Genomic DNA, 20,326 nt, shown 5'->3' on the forward strand with positions numbered 1-20,326 from the left:
GGCCTGTGAGCTACCGCAGTGGGCACTAAATTCGCTCAATGAAGCAATCTCCTCCTTCCTTTGGAGGGGAAAGGGAAATTCGATCGCTCATCGGGTGATAATTGCTAATAAAAGGGAGGGGGGATTAGGACTAATTGACATCAGTGCAAGAAAAGATGCACTCAGGGCCAAATTAGTTAGAAATTTTCTCGATTCGAACAGGCAGTACCCCTGGGAGGACACAATGGCGGGCTACCTGGCTGAGTACGGGGAGGGGGAGAAACTCCCTCTTTATCACCTCCTTCCTGGGAAAAGCCATGGCTCGCTTCCGATGTTCTACCAGGAGGTGCTAGAGGCATGGGGCAAATTCCTGCCCCACCTCAGGCCTAAGTGCAGTCAGAAAAGTCATGTGCTGCAGTTACCTTTTCTCGAAAACACCTTTTTCACACACAATGGTAGGACACTTAAATGCAGGGCACTTCAGCAACATAATATAACAAGGGTCGGTCAAGTGGTGGGGGAAAGGGGTCTGTTCAGTCTCAGGAAAGTCACAACCCAACTAAAAAAAACAGGGACACCGTGCAGAAAGGATTACCTAAATGGACTAGGTAACAAAATCAACAGAAACATAACCTCACTGTGGAGAAACTTAATCATCACGGACAAATCGAGAGCAGACCCCGAACTCCCACCGCTTGAGCTTGTCACACAGTACACAGGGAAAGAGCTGTCACAGGTGAAAACAAAGGACTGGTACACCATAGGGATTAACTCAATTAAATGCACTCCAAAAGCAGAAAAACACTGGGCACAATTATTCAAGGGAATACCGATAGGAAAAATCTGGCAAAACCTTAACATACCTTACATGGACAGCAATACTTTCAAGCTAGAATTCAATATCAGACACAGGAGAATTTTCACAGGAATCAAATTACACCAGATTAATAAGGAAAACTACAGTAGGACATGCCAAATCTGCAATAAAGAACCGGAAGACCAGGAGCATCTATTCATCAACTGCAAGGAATCGGATAAATTCAGGAATTTCATAAGGATGCTACTGCAAGAGCACTGCAATTTCAGTTTGACAGATGAAACACTATGGACATGGACTCTTCTCTTTGGAACAACACTGAAACAAAAGGATCAGAACAGGACTCTCATAAATACCATACTCACTTTTGCAAAAAAATCAATATGGACAACTAGAAACTACGCTCTCTATGAAAAGAAGAAAATAAACATATTTGGGTTTTTTTACACAACACTCTTGACGCACCTACAAATCTTACATGACATGGACAAGGATATTTTTGAAAACACTTTCTGCAGGAAAAACACATTTTTCAACATAGCAAATGGCAAAATTGAAATAAACAAGATTGACAATGGTATGGTTTCTCTTCAAATTCCCAGCTAAGTAGTCTCTTTTTTTATAAAGCAAAGTATTATTCAAATTTAATAAAGAGGTGAGCAAATTGGGTGGTTTATGTTTTTGGTGTGTTTAACATTTCATTTTGATAAAATTTCATTAAAAAAAAAAATTTGTGTGTGTGACACTTCACGACAGGAATTTGTTCTTTTTAGTCCCATGAGTTTTTTTTTGTCTCTCTTTAATTTTTATTTATTTTTTTGGAATGACCTGCATTGCTCCAGTGGCTGTAGGCACATAGTGTTGGTTTATTTGTCTAAATTTAACTTAATTTAAAAAAAAACAAAAACAAAAAAAAAAACCTCTGATGGTGTTTTCATCAAGTTCGAGGTGTATCAAGGGTGGGGGTTTTTTTTGGTAAGATTTCTTTCCTGAAGGAATTTATTTTTTATATAATTGTTAAATTTTGTCATGTAAATAAGAATGTACAGTTGGTAAAAATGTATGCTGTATTTTTGATAATAAAAGACAAAAAAAAAAAAAAAACACGCCCGATCTCGTCTGATCTTGGAAGCTAAGCAGGGTCGGGCCTGGTTAGTACTTGAATGGGAGACCGCCTGGGAATACCAGGTGCTGTAAGCTTTTTTGTTTCTTTGTGAGGAAAGGGCAGCTTTGAGTCTTTGGGGACCAGCATGAGCGAGCTTCCCTCACACACCTTTTCTTGAAGCGCCCTCCGCAGCTTTGGAATGGAATGTCATGCAGTGTGTAATTTGAAGTGGACAGATGGCAGATGCAGTACTTTTCTCTAGATGACATCAACATTCTTTTCGTTGTATTGACAGGACACCTATTTGGCGTGTGAAAAGACCCTGAGGCTGTTGCGCATCACTTTTTTTCTGAGGTTGTAAAGTGAGTGAAATGGATATAGAGCCCATGTGTGTAAGAGTCAAGGGCTTACGGCCATACCACTCTGAACACGCCCGTTCTCGTCTGATCTCGGAAGCTAAGCAGGGTTGGGCCTGGTTAGTACTTGGATGGGAGACTGCCTGGGAATACCAGGTGCTGTAAGCTTTTTTTTCTCTGTGAGGAAAGGGCAGCTTTGAGTCTTTGGGGACCAGCATGAGCGAGCTTCCCTCACACACCTTTTCTTGAAGCGCCTTTCTGCAGCTTTGAAATTGAATGTCATGCAGCGTGTAATTTGAAGTAGACACATGGCAGATGCAGTACTTTTCTCTAGATGACATCAACATTCTTTTCTTTTATTGACAGGACACCTATTTGGCGTGTGAAAAGACCCTGAGGCTGTTGCGCATCACTTTTTTTCTGAGGTTGTAAAGTGAGTGAAATGGATATAGAGCCCATGTGTGTCAGAGTCCAGGGCTTACGGCCATACCACTCTGAACACGCCCGATCTCGTCTGATCTCTGAAGCTAAGCAGGGTCTGGCCTCGTTAGTACTTGGATGGGAGACTGCCTGGGAATACCAGGTGCTGTAAGCTTTTTTGTTTCTTTGTGAGGAAAGGGCAGCTTTGAGTCTTTGGGGACCAGCATGAGCGAGCTTCCCTCACACACCTTTTCTTGAAGCGCCCTCCGCAGCTTTGGAATGGAATGTCATGCAGTGTGTATTTTGAAGTAGACAGATGGCAGATGCAGTACTTTTCTCTAGATGACATCAACATTCTTTTCATTGTATTGACAGGACAACTATTTGGCGTGTGAAAAGACCGTGAGGCTGTTGCGCATCACTTTTTTTCTGAGGTTGTAAAGTGAGTGAAATGGATATAGAGCCCATGTGTGTCAGCGTCAAGGGCTTACGGCCATACCACTCTGAACACGCCTGATCTTGTCTGATCTCTGAAGCCAAGCAGGGTCGGGCCTGGTTAGTACTTGGATGGGAGACCGCCTGGGAATACCAGGTGCTGTAAGCTTTTTTGTTTCATTGTGAGGAAAGGGCAGCTTTGAGTCTTTGGGGACCAGCATGAGCGAGCTTCCCTCACACACCTTTTCTTGAAGCGCCTTTCTGCAGCTTTGAAATTGAATGTCATGCAGCGTGTAATTTGAAGTAGACAGATGGCAGATGCAGTGCACTGGGCTTCTCTCTACTCCTCTCTCTCCTCCTATATGTGTCATACATTAATTATACTCATAAGTATTACTAACTTGTCTCCTTCTCAGGAGCCTTTTAGGCTCCCCTCATTCCAGATCTGGGTGCTGCTGGAGGAGGCTGCAGAGCTGAAGAGGCTCAAGCTGCCACCCGTAGCTCCACCTACTCACATCACCGTCTGTCCATCAGTCTCTCTCTCTCTTTATCTCTGTCCCTCTCTTTCCTTCTACATAGCCGTCTTCCTCCATTATCTGTTTTGTTCCTGTTCTCTTTCCCCCCAACCGGTCAAAGCAGAAGGCCGTCCCCATTGAGCCTGGATCTGCTCGATGTTCCTGCCTGTTAAAAGGAAGGTTTTTGTCGCCGCTGTTGCAGGATGTGCTTGCTGATGGAGAATTGTTGGGTGTAGATTCATTGAAGGAGTTTGGTACTGGACCTGCTCTACCTGTAAAGTGTCATGAGATAAGTTTTGTTGTGATTTGGTGCAATATAAATAAAATTAACTTGACCAGTGTCATTTGTGGTCTTTCGTTAATTGCATGCCACATGAAATTATTATTAGTCACTTTTATCTCACATTTGACCTTCAGCTACAGTCTCACAGTGGCAAGACGAGAACACTTCTACTTCTGATGATAACAGTTTGTTCAACAATGAACTTCATCCAGTACCATGTTGTTAAACACTGGAACACCAGCACAGCACCTGAACAGGGACTTCAACCCTGGACCCTCAGATTAAAAGTCTGATGCTCTACCATCTGAGCTACTCAGGCTCTTCTTACAGCATTTAGACAGGAAAAGAAACACCTGTGAAGGTCAAACTGCTGCTTTCTTGACTTGTTCAATCCTCCATGTCCAAGTCCACCATGCTTTTGATTGGCTCAAATTCTCTGTGGCAAAATCCAACAAGAGGCTCCAAAAATGTCTTGAATGTCATCAGAATGCACAGGACAAGATGTTCGTTTCCTTCATGTCTGCAGTTCCTCCACTGGAAAGTAAAGTCAATGCTGTTCCTCTGCTGAAACCTGGGATCGGACCAGGGACCTTTAGATCTTCAGTCTAACGCTCTCCCAACTGAGCTGTTTCAGCTCTGAGTGAAGGCCCTGCTTCTCTCATTTTATAATCTCTTCCACTCTCACTAGAACTTAGAGAGGATTTGAGCCTCTGAAGTCATGACACATTGAACAGTTCTACAGGACCATTTTTGATGAATGTCTGAATCAAACAAGCCTTTTTTGTTTGTCTTCTTCCCAGTTGCCTCAACATTGTGTGAGCCAATAATTCCACATCTGTACCAGACACACCTCTGGTTGGTGGGTTTTCTGGATCTTTCTGTTCTAACAGTGTCTTTTATCTTAAATATGCCACTTTCACATGAAAACATCAATAACAGGACAATATCAAAACTATTATTGCTGCTGTTGCTGTTGTTGGTTGTGTGTCTGTCTTCCATCCCCCTGTCCCCCTGTCTTTCTCTCTGCTTGTCTTTCACCCTCATCTTGTTCCCCATCTTTTTGTCATTCTCTCCCTCATTTCTCTCTGTCTTTTGTCTTTTCTTCTCTATATTTGTCTTCTGCTGCTCCAGGATCAGCTCCTATCACACAGTGGTCCAGAACCATTATGAAGCCTGATCATGAATGTGAGCAAAGCAAATGAATGTGGAACAGGCCTGCTGCCACCACAACTAAGATCCTGCAGGTCACTAGAAACTCCAGTGTCCAGCTGACAAGTGGACTTTCCTCTGATCTGTGGTGGTGCTGAGTTTAGCAAACATCTCCAACAAGAAGATGAAGGAGGCCATCAACTCCTCCAAGCTCAACATCTATACTGGCTTTACTGGGAGATCAGGAGGTCAAAGCAGATCTTCACCCTCCACCTCAGATGGTTTCTACTCACAGAGATGAGGGACCAGTTCAAACCAGCTACCTGGAGCTCCCTTACGCCATTGTCCCCATCAGCTAACATCTGGATCTGGACCTGCACCGGTGCTGATTTGTGTCTTGAGTCCCCAGAGTTTGTTGAACCAGAGAGGCTTCAACTGGTGACGGTCGTACAACCAAGTGTGAAGGTGAGCCTGCATTGTCTGATCTGGAGCTAACAGGGGAATTAGCAAGTGCTCTGACTGTTCTAGAGTTGCTGCTTAGTTGAATTTGAATTTATTTGTTGAAATGTTCCAGTTTCTATGAGGTCAGGGAAGATTGGTGTGGATCTAAAGGTCCCTGGTTGGATCCCAGGACATTGTTTTGGCTCATTTGAACATTTTCAAACCCTCGTTGCTCAGATTTTACATGAATTTGATCATGACTTTTGGACAAATGTTTTGTTTATTAATTAAATAATCACTTCAGTTATGATTTTAGTGAGTCACCCAGACTTGGTCAATAACAAAAGTTAGTCTGGATATTATTCAGTTTCCAGTCAGTAGGGACACACACACACGCACACGCACACACACACACACACACACACACACACACACACACACACACAGCCTGTCTTTGGTATAAAATGGTCTGTAACGTTCACGTTGGAAGATTTCTCTGACTCCATTGTGAATAAAGAGATTCTTCATCTGTGCCAGTGGCCAGTGGCCAGTGGTCAATGGCTCCTATCACCTGCCCAGGATGGATCCAGCTTGCTTGTCTTTTTAATTCTGCACTTATTAGAGACCTGGAAACAAAGGAATGCTGAAAAAGAGAAAATAGGACCTCACACAAATGGGTTTGTGACACAATTTTAAAGAATTGTGTAAATGTGAATCTTTTACAAATGTGTGTGTGAATGTGGTTGTTGTGGCCGAGTGGTGAAGGCGATGGACTAGAAATCCATTGGGGTCTCCCTGCTCAGGTTGGAGTCCTGCCAACAACGTTAAAGTGTTGATGTTCTGGAGGAGACAACATCTGATCTTTGTTAGATCCACGAGTCAAAGGTTTTCTTTAAAGTGCTGCAGCAGCTGAGGATGAGGGAGAGACAGAATTACAAACCATCTTCGTGAGGACATTTTGAAAAATGATGACATTTTGCCACAGTTATTATTGACTTGGAACACTGCAAAAATATCCCCTCTCCAAAAACCCTCCTCTTCAACTTTGTACCCAAGTTGTCTCCTCATCAGGCACCACAGTGTCCAGGATGTTCAGTCAAAAAGTCATTAATGATTTTAAAAATGTCCATCAAACACAAAATAAGGCTTCAAATCGGTAAAATCACCATCTGTAGACTGGACCAATATGCTGATGTGATCCTTTGATTAGTTTAGGATCAGTCAGAGATCAAAGACTGAAGCAGGAGATCAATGCTCAGAACCCAGAGATCAAAGACAGAATTCAGACATCAGAGACAGAATTCAGACATCAAACACATACCTGATGGAGGCTCCACCCCCCCCCCCAGACAGTTTCCATGTAAGTCGTAAGTTTTATTTTTAAAGCGCCAAATCACAACAAGTGTTATCTTCTTTTTATTCTTTTTATTAAAGATTGAAGCTCCATACAAGACAGAGTTTGTAGACAAGAACATCACAGCCTGGGAAGCTTTCACTTCTTTTGATGGACAGCTTTGATTTCAGGTTCTACCTCTGTAAAATTGAAAGTAAAGTAAATGAAGCACCTGTGAAGGTAAAACTGATGATGTCATGACTTGTTCAGTCCTCCAACGTTAAAGTCCAACAAGCTTTTGATTGTCTCTGATTCTCTGTGGCAAAATCCAACAAGAGGAAAAGAAAATCTTGAGGTTGTCTCACTTTTTTTTTTTAAAGAAACTCTGCATAGGACAGTGATAGGATGCTTGTTTCCTTGGATGAAAAAGTCTGGTACTCTCATCTTCTTAAACATTTACTTGTTCAATCAGGACAAGAGAATCTGAGCTTGGATGTCATTTTGTAGTAAAAGGTGAATTAAACTTGTAAACATCAGCTGGTGTTCACTCTGATGATGTATCGATGGTCTGTATTCTGCCTTCTGTAGCACGATGCTGCTGGGAAGAAGCCTGATTATGTCAGAGTTGTGTTCAGTGGCTCCTGCTGGGTCCATTTCTGACAAATAGGCTCCAAAGAGTTCAGCTGTTTAAAAGCTCAGGGTTGCTGTCAGCAGACGAGGTGGCCGAGTGGTTAAGGCGATGGACTGCTAATCCATTGTGCTCTGCATGCATGGGTTCGAATCCCATCCTCGTCGTGAGCGACTCTGGTTTCTACTCCAACATTATGGAATTACTGTGAGGCTTTTAACTGACACAGATACCAGTTGAGTCAACTTCCCTTTCACAATTTGACCAAAACAACTCTGACACCCAGAGCTCACATGTGTCAATCACCTCTGTAGAAGGTCCCGCCCCCACAGAGCTATAAATCCTCCCATCAGTGAAGAAAACTGAAGACGCCTCTTGGATGAGAGCTGAAGCATCTTCAAGAAACCTGAAACAGTCCACTTGGTACATTTAAATAATTCTACAATTTCTTTCAGCTTTTGTCCAAAGCCACGTGCATGTATCACATGTATATAATATATATGTGATACTCTTTCATCTACTCATGAACCAAAAATGCAGTCTAATACCAGTAAATTTGTGCAGAAAAATGTCATTTGTGCTCCTTCTTTTATTTATTTCTTTATTTAGTATTTTTTAATGTATTTTCTTTCAATTCACATTTTGTCCATTAACTTCATAATCACTCTTCACAGTCGCCATCTCATCACATGACTAAAGTTTGGGTTCTGTATTGGTGGTAAAATATCCTTCCATGCCCCTCACTAGTTTGCACACAGAAAAGCATATTTTACTGGTTTCAAATCTCTTAGTGTGTTCTCTCTCTTAAACCAGCTGTGGCAGCTTTCATTGTGTGATTGATTTTAAAATATAAAGATAGAACAGAACCATTGGAATAAGATGTCAGGACATTTGAAGGAATGTAAATCTCCTCTTGAAATGTTGCAGTGTGCAGCTGAGGCTCTCTGGCAGTCGCACAAGGAGCCACAATGGCAGAACCTGGACCCTCCTGGAGGAGAACCACAGGTGAGGGCCTTCTTTGCTCCAGATTGATGGAAATCAAGTGTCTGAGGCTGTTAGCAGCCATGAAGTTGATCTGGTTGGGCACTGGTATTTTTTCTTGCTGCAGCTCAGGAGTGATTCAGGAGAAGAGTTTCAGAACAGCCAAGGTTGGGGACTGGAATTTTCAAATTTCCCCTGGAACCAGACAACCTTGGGAGGTAAAACCTCCAATCATAGCCACTCAGATGCAGCAGCAGAAAGAAGCTGTCATCTACCCTGACAGTCAGAGCATCAAGTCAAGAAAACATCAACCATCTTGTAGTTCCAAACCTTCACCTGTCAGATTCAGCTACTTCTTATTGTGGGACTTTAAATTTGAACACAATGGAATTTGGACAAGGAGTTTTCCTTCAAGTCAGAACATCATCGTCCAGCCTCCAACCAGAGGTCCATCAGTTATCATGGGAGCCACATGTGGAGTCTGGATTCTTTTCTAGAATGTGACGGCAATGACAGTCCTGCCAAGTGACATCACTGACATGACTGGATGACTTCAGTCACATGACTGGATGGCTTCAGTCACGGGACTGGATGGCTTCAGTCACGTGACTGGATGACTTCAGTCACATGACTGGATGATTTGAAAATTTTGTTGTTGGCCTCTGGACCTTTTTTAAATCAGTAGTTGACCACAGGTAGCTTAGCCAACTGTTAACTAATTAACTTTTAGTCCAGACAAAGAATGTGGGTTGACAGTTATTCATACAAAGTCTTTGGTTTCAGATGCAGCCTCAACTGAGACTCCTGGTTCAGAGGATGGGTTTGTTTGCTGTCAGGTTGCCACCTTTTAGAAATGAAAATCAGGGACGCCCACCACGGCTCCTGGGGGCCATGACCACCAGGGGCCTGACTCCCATGAGGTGGGTGCCCACAGCAGTGGTGTGTTTTGTTTTGTAGGTGTTTTTAGTCAAGGGGTGATCAAGAAAGCAATTCCTCCTACTTAAAGCTTGAAATGCTTTAACACCAATAAACACATTCTTTATTGTTCAACACTGAACTGCACAATGAACTTTTAAAATACAAACTCAATAAATGGAGAACTTTATGTGACTTAAGTTCATAACACATCAGCAGGTTTCCCTCCCTTCTTTTTCCAAGTCTCCTTCTTGTTCCTCCTTGCAGCTCTGGGGAACTCTTGGTCTCTCAAAGCCCTGTTGGAAAACTCTGAACAGGACTGCTCAAAGTTGAGAGTGATCACTCCTTTGAGATCCATGGAGCTCCTGTTCCTGCAGTCACTCCATTTCTGCTTTTCATTTTGTGTTTGTATTAAAGTTCTATTGCTGAAAAAAAAGAGACTTTTTTGCCTTTTTCTTGAAGTAAATATATGAGGGTCGAAACTGACCCATAACACCAAGGATGTTACAATAGTTAATAATATTAAAATGAAGAATAAATCAAACCAATCCATGTCAGAGATGTGTTCTAACACCCCTCAGTAATGGTCAGGAAACACAACAACCTTTTGTTTATTTCTATGATTTTCTTGAGGTTCATTTGATCATTTTTTTAACTGAAATCGAGGTTTTACTGACTAAAAAAAGGTCCAGAGGCCCACAACAAAATATTCCAATCAATATTTCCATGGATAAGGAAGCCTAACAAGGAAACCAAGAGATGGGAAACAACATGGATCATAGAAAATTGTTTTTAGTTTATTTTACAGCTGGTTGAAGACGAGGGTCAAAACTGACCTGTTAACATAAGAGATGGGAACAGAAAGCTAACACAAGAGGAAGGTTGAAGCTATGAAAAAGGAGTTTGATAAAAATCTTGAACTGACAGTAGAAATATCCTTTTTTATGTTTACCTTTGTTGACAGAAGTCACTTTAGCTTGGCAGTGAAAAGAATCTCTGCTAGCTTGACAAATAAGTGCACAAACTGGGTTCAAGCTGGACTTTGGACACTGGTATCTGCAACAACTCCCATCAACTCCTAATCTAGCATCTCTGCTGTGCTCAAACTATTTTACAGAACATTTGACAGACCTGTGGAGCAGTGAGGACAGATATGAGTTGATCCACATGATCCACTGAAGCATCATTTTACCCTGCCACTGAGGTCACCAACATGAGCTGGAGTTGGGACTCTTGAACTGAACCTGGTATCACAGCGACACCTACTGCTGCAAAATGGAACAGCAACATTGAACCCAAGTACAGGATTGGAGGGAGACTGATGGTCGCTGTTTGGGTTTTTGAAGAACAAGGAGGGCGTTGGTTCAAGCTGGATTCTCAGAGACTATTTCCCTAACCTCTACATTGGCATCTACACTGTCATCCAGTCATGTGACTGAAGTCATCCAGTCATGTGACTGAAGTCATCCATTCATGTCAGTGATGTCACTTGGCAGGACTGTCATTGCCATCACATTCTAGAAAAGAATCCAGACTCCACATTTCCTCCTATCTATTATTGTGTACCACCCTCCTGGTCCTTACTCTGAATTCTCAGAGTTTATATCCAGTTCAGTCCTCAAAACAGATGAAGTCATGAGTGTTGATAAATTTCCTTTTCTCCACTGATTATATGTCAAGGTTTGTGTGTGGGGGTGGAGCCTATCCCAGCAGCCTTCGGACATGAGGCGGGGTTCATCCTGGACATGTCACCAGTCCATCACAGGGCCAACACATAGAGACAGACAACCATTCACACTCACAGCCACACCTACAGTAAATTTAGAGTATCAATCAGCCTCGTCCCCTCTTGATGTCTTTGGACTGTAGGAGGAAGCTGGAGTACCAGAGAGAACCCACACAGGAACAGGAAGAACATGCAGACTCTGAAACATCCCATGCCCGAGCCGGTACTCTAACCCAGATCCTTCTTGCTGTGAGGCCACAGTGCTGACCACTGCACCACTGTGTCCCCTGAAAATGCCACCAGATCGTTTGGATTTTCTATAAAATCAAGTACACATGAACATGAAGAGGTTTTCACAGGGCTGGTGGTGCAATGGATAGCATGACTGACTACTGTCAGAAGATTCTAGGTTCAACTCCTGGCTCGCTCACTTAAAATTTTATACTGAGAAGCTTTCACACCTGAAGTGTGAACCACTGCTAAAAGTCCCTGAAATCCTCCAAGGTTTCCTCCTTGTCTGCTGTAAACATGAACACATGCATGGATCCTGCTACCTCTCACATGTTAAGCTGGCACTTGACAGTGACAGCAGGAGAACAAAAAATCCCAGTGTGTCATCAACATTTCCTGGAAACTAAATGATAGAAGCCAGTGGCGGCTGGTGAAAAAAATTCTTGGTGGGGCTGGTGTGCCAAAAACATTTCCGTGCCTAGTCTAGTATAATCATTCAAAAAGAGCAGCCGGACAATTATTAAATGTTTTAAAATAGTATTTACTTTCCTTCTTAAAATCGACAGTTTCAAAGACAAAAAAAAACCCAACAATTTACAACTACAGTAAATTTTATGCGATCAAATATTATACAATGATGTTAACTTTACAGAAGGTGATTTGAGCTTAATCTATACGATACAAATCAACAATGTGTGTGTCTCTCTCTCTCTGTCTCTCTCTTTGTTCATCTGTGTCTGTCTCTGTCTCCTTCTCTGTCTCCGTCTTTGTGTCCTTTTCTCTGTGTGTCTCTATCTCTGTTTGTCTGTCTCTTAGTGTGTGTGTCTCTCTCTGTCTCTCTCTCTTTGTGTCCGTCTCTCTTTCTCTCTTCGTCTACCTGTCTCTCTCCCTCTGTCTCTCTGTCTATTTGTTTCAGTCTTTCTGGGTGTGTGTTTGAATTCAGCAGTCATTTGTACAGGAACTTTGCTCGTCTCTCTTTCTGGGAGGCAAATTTCTCAATGACCCTGGTGTTGAAACCAGGAATGTTTCGTGTCAGTTTTTTCTCAAAGCAGAGCATAGCCAGAGCGTTGAGCCGATCTTGTGCCATGGTATTTGTAAGAAAAGTTTTTATCCTCTTCAAAGTGGAGAAGCACCTCTCAGATTCTGACGTTGTCATTGGTGTGGTGATGAGGATGTTGAGCAGACTTACAGTTTCAGTGAACGTGTCTTGAAGGTTATTTTCCATCAAAACCTGATAGAGAGCCAGTGCACCACTGCAACTCTGAAACTCTTCGTTCCCGTAGATCAGAGACAGCTCTGTTTGAAGTCTGGCCTTGTCCAATGAGGGATAGGCTTCCACTGTGGTTTTCAGTGCTGAATCTGGGAACTTTCGGCTGTGCTGTGGGAACAGGTCTCCTTGCAGGAGTGTGGCGCTGACAAGATGCTTGGTGAAACTAAATCTCTCCTTGGCATGGCTCACAATGGTGTCACATACCTATGCAATGATATAATTATACAAAATAGGAATTATTGCATCTTCACTTGTCTTAATGCATTGACCTGATGAGCTAGCCTACATTATGTAATAAACATACTGTAATGATTCACATCATCATAAAACAATATACATTTAAGTCTGGACCACTGTATCATATGGCCAACATCTTATTTTGATTTTATTTAATAATGTGATTCAAATCACACTAAAAAGCAAGTTCTTACCTCCAGTGCCAAATGGTGCAGTGTGTCTTCTCCCAAGGTTCTGCGTCTCTTTGCGGGTGGCTCCTGAGCAGGTCCCCTGAACTCCTCATCCTCAGCCAGAGTAGGCACATCCTCCCTGACCCAACACATAAGTTTCATGAGTAAGTTCTAAAAACTGGTTAGGGATACATTAACAAAACCAAAGGTGGATGTCATTACTGTCAGTTATATTATACAGATAAATCAATTCTTTAAATAAGATGATATATAAGCATTTAAGTCTACATATACAGAGAAATTGAGGTTAGGCTACAAATTAATTAATTTAGCATACCTGATAGCCTGCATGTGGTCAATGAATGTCTGGGTGACTCCTGCCATGTAGACAGCATCAATGTTTCTCTTCTGCAGCTGGTTGTAAAGGATGTCCACATGTGGCATGATTTTGTGGAACAGGGCCAGTAAAAAACAAAAAGTTTCATCTTCCAGCATTCTCACATAGCCACCAGCTTCTCTCTTTGTCTGGCTATCAAACCCTTCACTGTTCCGGATAGCCTGAAAGCAATTCACCAGATCCTTCTTGTGCTCATAAACTGTGTTAACACGACTGTTGAAGTTCCAACGTGTTGATGATGCACTTGGAAGTCGGTGCGCAACCATCTCATCAAGCACTGCAGTTCTCTTGCTTGACTTAGAGAAAAGAGAAGCAAATCCCCCCATGTCAGAAAAAAAGTGACTGCTCTGAGGGATGTGGGAGGTTGCTTGCTGCAGTATCAGGTTTAACTGATGGGCATAGCAGTGAACATAGTGAGCGTTTGGATAGATGTCTTGTACCTTTCGCTGCACTCCTCCTTTGGCACCCCTCATCACAGCTGCCTCATCACAGGCCTGGGCAATCAGCTTCTTTTCTTGTCCCTCAGAAAGGATGCTGTGCAGCCTCTCCAATAAGGCACTGGCTATTGCATCCGCACAGGTGTTGGGCAGTTTCAAAAATTCAAAGAACCGCTCTTGAATATTGTGGCGGTCGTCAATGTATCTCAGAACTAAGACTAACTGACACTGTGTTGAAACGTCAGTAGTTTCATCAGCCTGGATCGCTAAAAAGTCTGCCGATTTAACTTCATCCAGGATCTGTTCTCTCAAAACTGCCAGCATACAGTCCAGGAGCTCGTTCTGTACTGTCTTCGAGGTGCCTTTAAAAACGGTTGCATTTTCAAGGTGCTCCCTCAAGTCCCGATCAATGGATGCCATCAAGTCAACTGGACCTCTGAATATTCCAGCGTTGTCAGAGGAATCACTTTCGTCATGTCCCCGCAGAGCCAGTTCAAAAGCACCACAGAATTTAACAGTTAATTATCTTAGATAAGATGTTACGGTTCTTATCTACGTCATCATTGTGCTTCCTTACAGCGATGCGGTGACTGTCATCGAGCTGCGTTGCTATGCTAATCTTCCCAAGAACCGCTAGCTTCACGCAGTTTTCCATGTGAATTTTCGCTCTTTCGTGTTTCTTAATCCGCTCGGAGAGGTGCTTTAGGTCAGTGATTCCTGTCTGTGTCCATGCTGAATCACACCGGTCACTCCTGAAAGGGATGCAGGGGAAGCAAAAAAGTGCGTTGGCTGCTCCACAACCCGTCAGCCACGGCTTGCGCTGAAACCAGCTCCGGCAAAAAGTCCTGTTGTCGGACTGCTGGATGTTGATTTCAGGCTTGTCCGGTCCCAGCTCCTTAACGCGGATTTTTTCCGCCATGGTCCTCCTCGCAAAAGGGACATTTAAAAGGGATCTCACCGAATTTGGTGGAAACTGCTGCTCTTGAACTTCGATCGTTGTTGTCGCCATTTTCTCTCTCACTCACTTCTCGCGGTATTTTTTTCGTAGGGATTCGGAAATCTGGGAATCTCACTACGCAAAAAGAATATCGCGGGCTCCTCAGCTAGCTTTAGCAATCTTAACCTTCACGCATTTTACGTTGGCGTAGGGGCGACTTTTCCAGCGCCCCTACGCCGTTAAATTTGGCGATGTTGATTGGCCAATTATTCATTATTTTTCCCTAGCAACCATACAGGATTGGCTAATTAATTGCAGGTCTGGGGCGCTTTGACGAGCGCCCCTAAAGACAAATTATACAGTCGATCAGAGTAAATTCACTATTAATTGAATGAGTCAGTTGGCGTAAATGTTGTTTAAATGACCCATATTGCATGTAGACACACACAATTAAGTAAGGCTGACACTGACGATACAAATTGTAAACATATGCACATATATATGTATCAATACATGTAGGGATTTTCCTCTCCACAGCTGGTGGGGCGGCGCCCCAGCGCCCCCTATGAGCCAGCCGCTACTGATACTGGCTTTACTGGGAGATCAGGAGGACAAAGCAGATCTTCACCCTCCACCTCAGATGGTTTCTCCTCACAGAGATGAGGGACCAGTTCAAACCAGCTACCTGGAGCTCCCTTAAGCCATTGTCCCCATCAGCTAACATCTGGATCTGGACCTGCACCGGTGCTGACTTGTGTCTTGAGTCCCCAGAGTTTGTTGAACCAGAGAAGCTTCAACTGGTGACGGTCGTACAACCAAGCGTGAAGGTGAGCCTGCATTGTCTGATCTGGAGCTAACAGGGGAATTAGCAAGTGCTCTGACTGTTCTAGAGTTGCTGCTTAGTTGAATTTGAATTTATTTGTTGAAATGTTCCAGTTTCTATGAGGTCAGGGAAGATTGGTGTGGATCTAAAGGTCCCTGGTTGGATCCCAGGACATTGTTTTGGCTCATTTGAACATTTTCAAACCCTCGTTGCTCAGATTTTACATGAATTTGATCATGACTTTTGGACAAATGTTCTGTTTATTAATTAAATAATCACTTCAGTTATGAATTAAGTGAGTCACCCAGACTTGGTCAATAATAAAAGTTAGTCTGGTTATTATCCAGTTTCCAGTCAGTTAGGACACACACACACACACACACACACACACACACACACACACACACACACACACACACACAGCCTGTCTGTGGTATAAAATGGTCTGTCACGTTCTCTCACATTGGAAGATTTCTCTGACTCCATTGTCAATAAAGACATTCTGCATCTGACACCTGAGTCTTGATCCACTGATTCCTCTGATCCACCTCTTTCTGCTCCAACAAGGCTGACATGGATCAGGTGGGTCCATGTCATCCAATCAGTAGGTTTCTCTTCTCAATTAATTTTCTTCATCCCAGTTTAGATTGATTCTTCTCAGCCTCATGAAGGAGCATCTGATCAGGTGTTTGACTGCTTGTTAGTTGTAATTCCATAGATTTTAATCTCAGATGTTATAGAATTAATAAGAACATCTTAAAGACCTTTGTCCAACACTTGAAACTCACCTGTCTGTGGAGGCCCAACTGGCCTTTGGTAGTGAGGTGGTGGATGCATGTGAATGAAATGAGGCTTGTGTTGCTGTGAGGAGCCACTAGAGGGAGACACCTGTCGTTCCTCCCAGCTGACAATGAGGCTTCACAGCTGCGTTTGAAGCTGTCCTTTATTAGTCACAACTGTCTTGAGCTCAGGAGCCAAACTCACCAAAAACATATGCAAGTGGCTTTGGACAAAAGCGTCTGCTCAATGAAATTGTAGGATTATAGAATTCTATAAATGTATAATATAATTGTAGAAATGCTCTCTATCACCACCCCCCAACGTCTGTGCCAGGGTCTCTGGCCAGTGGTCAATGGGCTCCTATCACCTGCCCAGGATGGATCAAGCTTGCTTGTCTTTGTAATTCTGCACTTATTAGAGACCTGGAAACAAAGGAATGCTGAAAAAGAGAAAATAGGACCTCACACAAATGGGCTTGTAACATAATTTTAAAGAGTTGTGTCAATGTGAATCTTTTACAAATGTGTGTGTGAATGTGGTTGTTGTGGCCGAGTGGTGAAGGCGATGGACTAGAAATCCATTGGGGTCTCCCTGCTCAGGTTGGAGTCCTGCCAACAACGTTAAAGTGTTGATGTTCTGGAGGAGACAACATCTGATCTTTTTAGATCCACGAGTCAAAGGTTTTCTTTAAAGGGCTGTAGAAGCTGAGGATGAGGGAGAGACAGAATTTCAAACCATCTTCGTGAGGACATTTTGAAAAATGATGACATTTTGCCACAGTTATTATTGACTTGGAACACTGCAAAAATATCCCTTCTCCAAAAACCCTCCTGTTCAACTTTGTACCCAAGTTGTCTCCTCATCAGGCACCACAGTGTCCAGGATGTTCAGTCAAAAAATCATTAGTGATTTTAAAAATGTCCATCAAACACAAAATAAGGCTTCAAATAGGTAAAATCACCATCTGTAGACTGGACCAATATGCTGATGTGATCCTTTGATTAGTTTAGGATCAGTCAGAGATCAAAGACTGAAGCAGGAGACCAATGCTCAGAACCCAGAGATCAAAGACAGAATTCAGACATCAGAGACAGAATTCAGACATCAAACACATACCTGATGGAGGCTCCACCCCCCCCCCCCCACAGTTTCCATGTAAGTCGTAAGTTTTATTTTTAAAGCGCCAAATCACAACAAATGTTATCCTCTTTTTATTCTTTTTATTAAAGATTGAAGCTCCATACAAGACAGTTTGTAGACAAGAACATCACAGCCTGGGAAGCTTTCACTTCTTTTGACAGACAGCTTTGATTTCAGGTTCTACCTCTGTAAAATTGAAAGTAAAGTAAATGAAGCACCTGTGAAGGTAAAACTGATGATGTCATGACTTGTTCAGTCCTCCAACGTTAAAGTCCAACAAGCTTTTGATTGGCTCTGATTCTCTGTGGCAAAATCCAACAAGAGGAAAAAGAAAATCTTGGGGTTGTCTCACTTTTTTTCATAGAAACTCTGCATAGGACAGTGATAGGATGCTTGTTTCCTTGGATGAAAAAGTCTGGTACTCTCATCTTCTTAAACATTTACTTGTTCAATCAGGACAAGAGAATCTGAGCTTGGATGTCATTTTGTAGTAAAAGGTGAATTAAACTTGTAAACATCAGCTGGTGTTCACTCTGATGATGTGTCGATGGTCTGTATTCTGCCTTCTGTAGCACGATGCTGCTGGGAAGAAGCCTGATTATGTCAGAGTTGTGTTCAGTGGCTCCTGCTGGGTCCATTTCTGACAAATAGGCTCCAAAGAGTTCAGCTGTTAAAAAGGTGAGGGTTGCCATAAGCAGACGAGGTGGCCGAGTGGTTAAGGCGATGGACTGCTAATCCATTGTGCTCTGCAAGCATGGGTTTGAATCCCATCTTTGTCCCAAGTGACTCTGGTTTCTACTCCTAGATTATTGAATTACTGTGAGGCTTTTTTTTTTTTTGGAACTTATTTTTTATTTAACATACATACAGCACAGATAGAACATGACAGAGATGCGCAGACAAATATTCCAGACAAGTGTTCAGATACTTATTCCAAGATACACATGAAAAAAAAAATAAAATAAAAAAATTTTAAAAAATGTTGATGTTTATAATTCCAATACTGTTTTCACTGGTGCCCATCTTTCAGCAAACTGTCCTGTTTTCAGCTGTAACCTTGCTGTGATTTTTTCCATGATGTATACATTTTTTACTCTATTCCTCCATTGTGATATGTTTGGAGGTTCTGGCTTTAGCAAGCAGGCTGTTATTGTCTTTTTAGCGATCAGAATCAAAATCCTCCACAAAGCAATCAGGTTTCTGTCTGTCAGATTCTCAGGTGGTATGCCAAGGATAAACATTGCTGCGTCCAAAGCAAAATTAATGTCCAAAATTTGCCCAATCTCCTTCCGACCATTCTCCCAGAAGTTCAACAGCTGTGGGCAATCCCAGAATATGTGCGTAAAATCTCCTATTAACTGACATCCTCTCCAACACAGTTCAGATGTGTTGCTATATTTTGAAGTCTTAGATGGAGTGTTGAAATATCTCATCTTCACCTTCCAGTCAAACTCCCTCCACATTGGGCTGCTTGTTAATTTGTGTCCTGCTCTGAATGTTTCCTCCCAATTTTCATCTGGTATAATCGTATTTGTTTCTAATTCCCATTTTTCCTTAACATCCAAATTGTTGTCCTTACATTCATGTTGTAGTACTCTATAGATTTTTGATATTAACCCCTTTTTAGTCTCCCCCTCCAAATACGACAACAGCAATTCCTCCAGCTTAGATGGTGTTCTACAAATATTTTCCCACTCTCTGTGCTTCTGAAGGTAGTGTCTTCATTGTAGAAATTTGTAGAAGTCATGGTTCGGTAAGTTAAACTCTTTTTTAAGTTGCTCAAACGACTTCATATACTGTCCATTGAAAACTTGTGCAATATAAATTAACCCCTTACTTCTCCATTTGTTGTACCCTGCATCCATAACAGATGGTAAAAAGTCTGGATTTCCTGCTTTTTTGGTGATTCTACTTATTGAGTTCGATATTTTCAGTTTTTTTCGCACTATTGACCATACTTTTATTGTTACCCTAATCCAGTCATTACGCAGCCCCTCTTTTTTCTGCATCTTCTCTTTCAAAAACGGGAGTACCTCCAAAGGTGTTTTCTGACAGGAATTTTGTTCCATTCCCACCCACATTGTGTCTGTCTCCTTCGTGATCCACGTAATAATCGCTCTAAGTTGTGCTGCCCAATAATAATTTTTTAGACCAGGTAAATTTAACCCTCCCTTCTCTTTTGGGCAAAGAAGGATTTTGTATTTGATTCTAGCTTTTTTATTTTGCCAAACAAATGTAGATATGATTTTGTCTAACATCTTAAAAGTTGAACTAGAGACCATAATTGGCAGTGACTCGAACAGAAACAACAATCTGGGTACAATGTTCATTCTCACTGTTTCGATTCTTCCCACCATCGACACGGGCAATATCTCCCATCTGGCCAAATCCTTCTTTATTTCTGTAATCAGTTTTCCATAATTTTCTTTAAATAGCTGTGATATAATGGGAGTAATAATGATGCCAAGATATCTAAACCCTGTGGTGGTCCATTTGAAATTGAACTTTCCCTCTAATTCAGTTGGATATTTGCCTGAAAGCATCATTGCTACTGACTTAGATTCATTAGTTAAATAACCTGATAATTCTCCATATTCATTCAGATTGTTCAATAAAGCTGGTATAGTTAAGGAGGGTTCACTTAGATATGTTCATATATCGTCAGCAAATAAAGATATTTTATGCTCCACTCCCCCTTCATCTCTTATTCCCTTAATATCCTTATTTTGTCTTATTGATTCGGCTAATGGTTCAGTACTTAATGCCAACAGCAATGGACTCAGACAATCCCCTTGTCTGACCCCTCTTTTGAGGGGAAAGA

General features: G+C 42.2%; 1 long non-coding RNA gene, 4 other non-coding genes and 1 pseudogene across 5 annotated transcripts in view; 5 read left to right on the plus strand and 1 right to left on the minus strand.

Moving 5' to 3' along the window:
• Positions 1–20,326, plus strand: part of LOC147262968 (uncharacterized) — a 355,221-nt gene that overhangs the window by 109,179 nt on the left and 225,716 nt on the right. The window lies entirely within an intron of this gene.
• Positions 2,307–2,425, plus strand: LOC147263046 (5S ribosomal RNA). Its single transcript, XR_015113504.1, has one exon. It is a non-coding gene; the product is annotated as a 5S ribosomal RNA (ribosomal RNA).
• On the plus strand, positions 2,734–2,852 carry LOC147263047 (5S ribosomal RNA; annotated as a pseudogene).
• LOC147263048 (5S ribosomal RNA) lies at positions 3,163–3,281 on the plus strand. Its single transcript, XR_015114665.1, has one exon. It is a non-coding gene; the product is annotated as a 5S ribosomal RNA (ribosomal RNA).
• On the minus strand, positions 4,473–4,545 carry trnaf-gaa (transfer RNA phenylalanine (anticodon GAA)). Its single transcript has one exon. It is a non-coding gene; the product is annotated as a tRNA-Phe (tRNA).
• trnas-gcu (transfer RNA serine (anticodon GCU)) lies at positions 7,547–7,628 on the plus strand. The gene has a single exon. It is a non-coding gene; the product is annotated as a tRNA-Ser (tRNA).

The sequence above is a fragment of the Aulostomus chinensis genome, chromosome 4, assembly GCF_037954235.1.
Source record: "Aulostomus chinensis isolate RoL2024-O1b breed Wild chromosome 4, RoL_Achi_v1.0, whole genome shotgun sequence".
In the NCBI taxonomy this organism is placed as follows: Eukaryota; Metazoa; Chordata; class Actinopteri; order Syngnathiformes; family Aulostomidae; genus Aulostomus; species Aulostomus chinensis.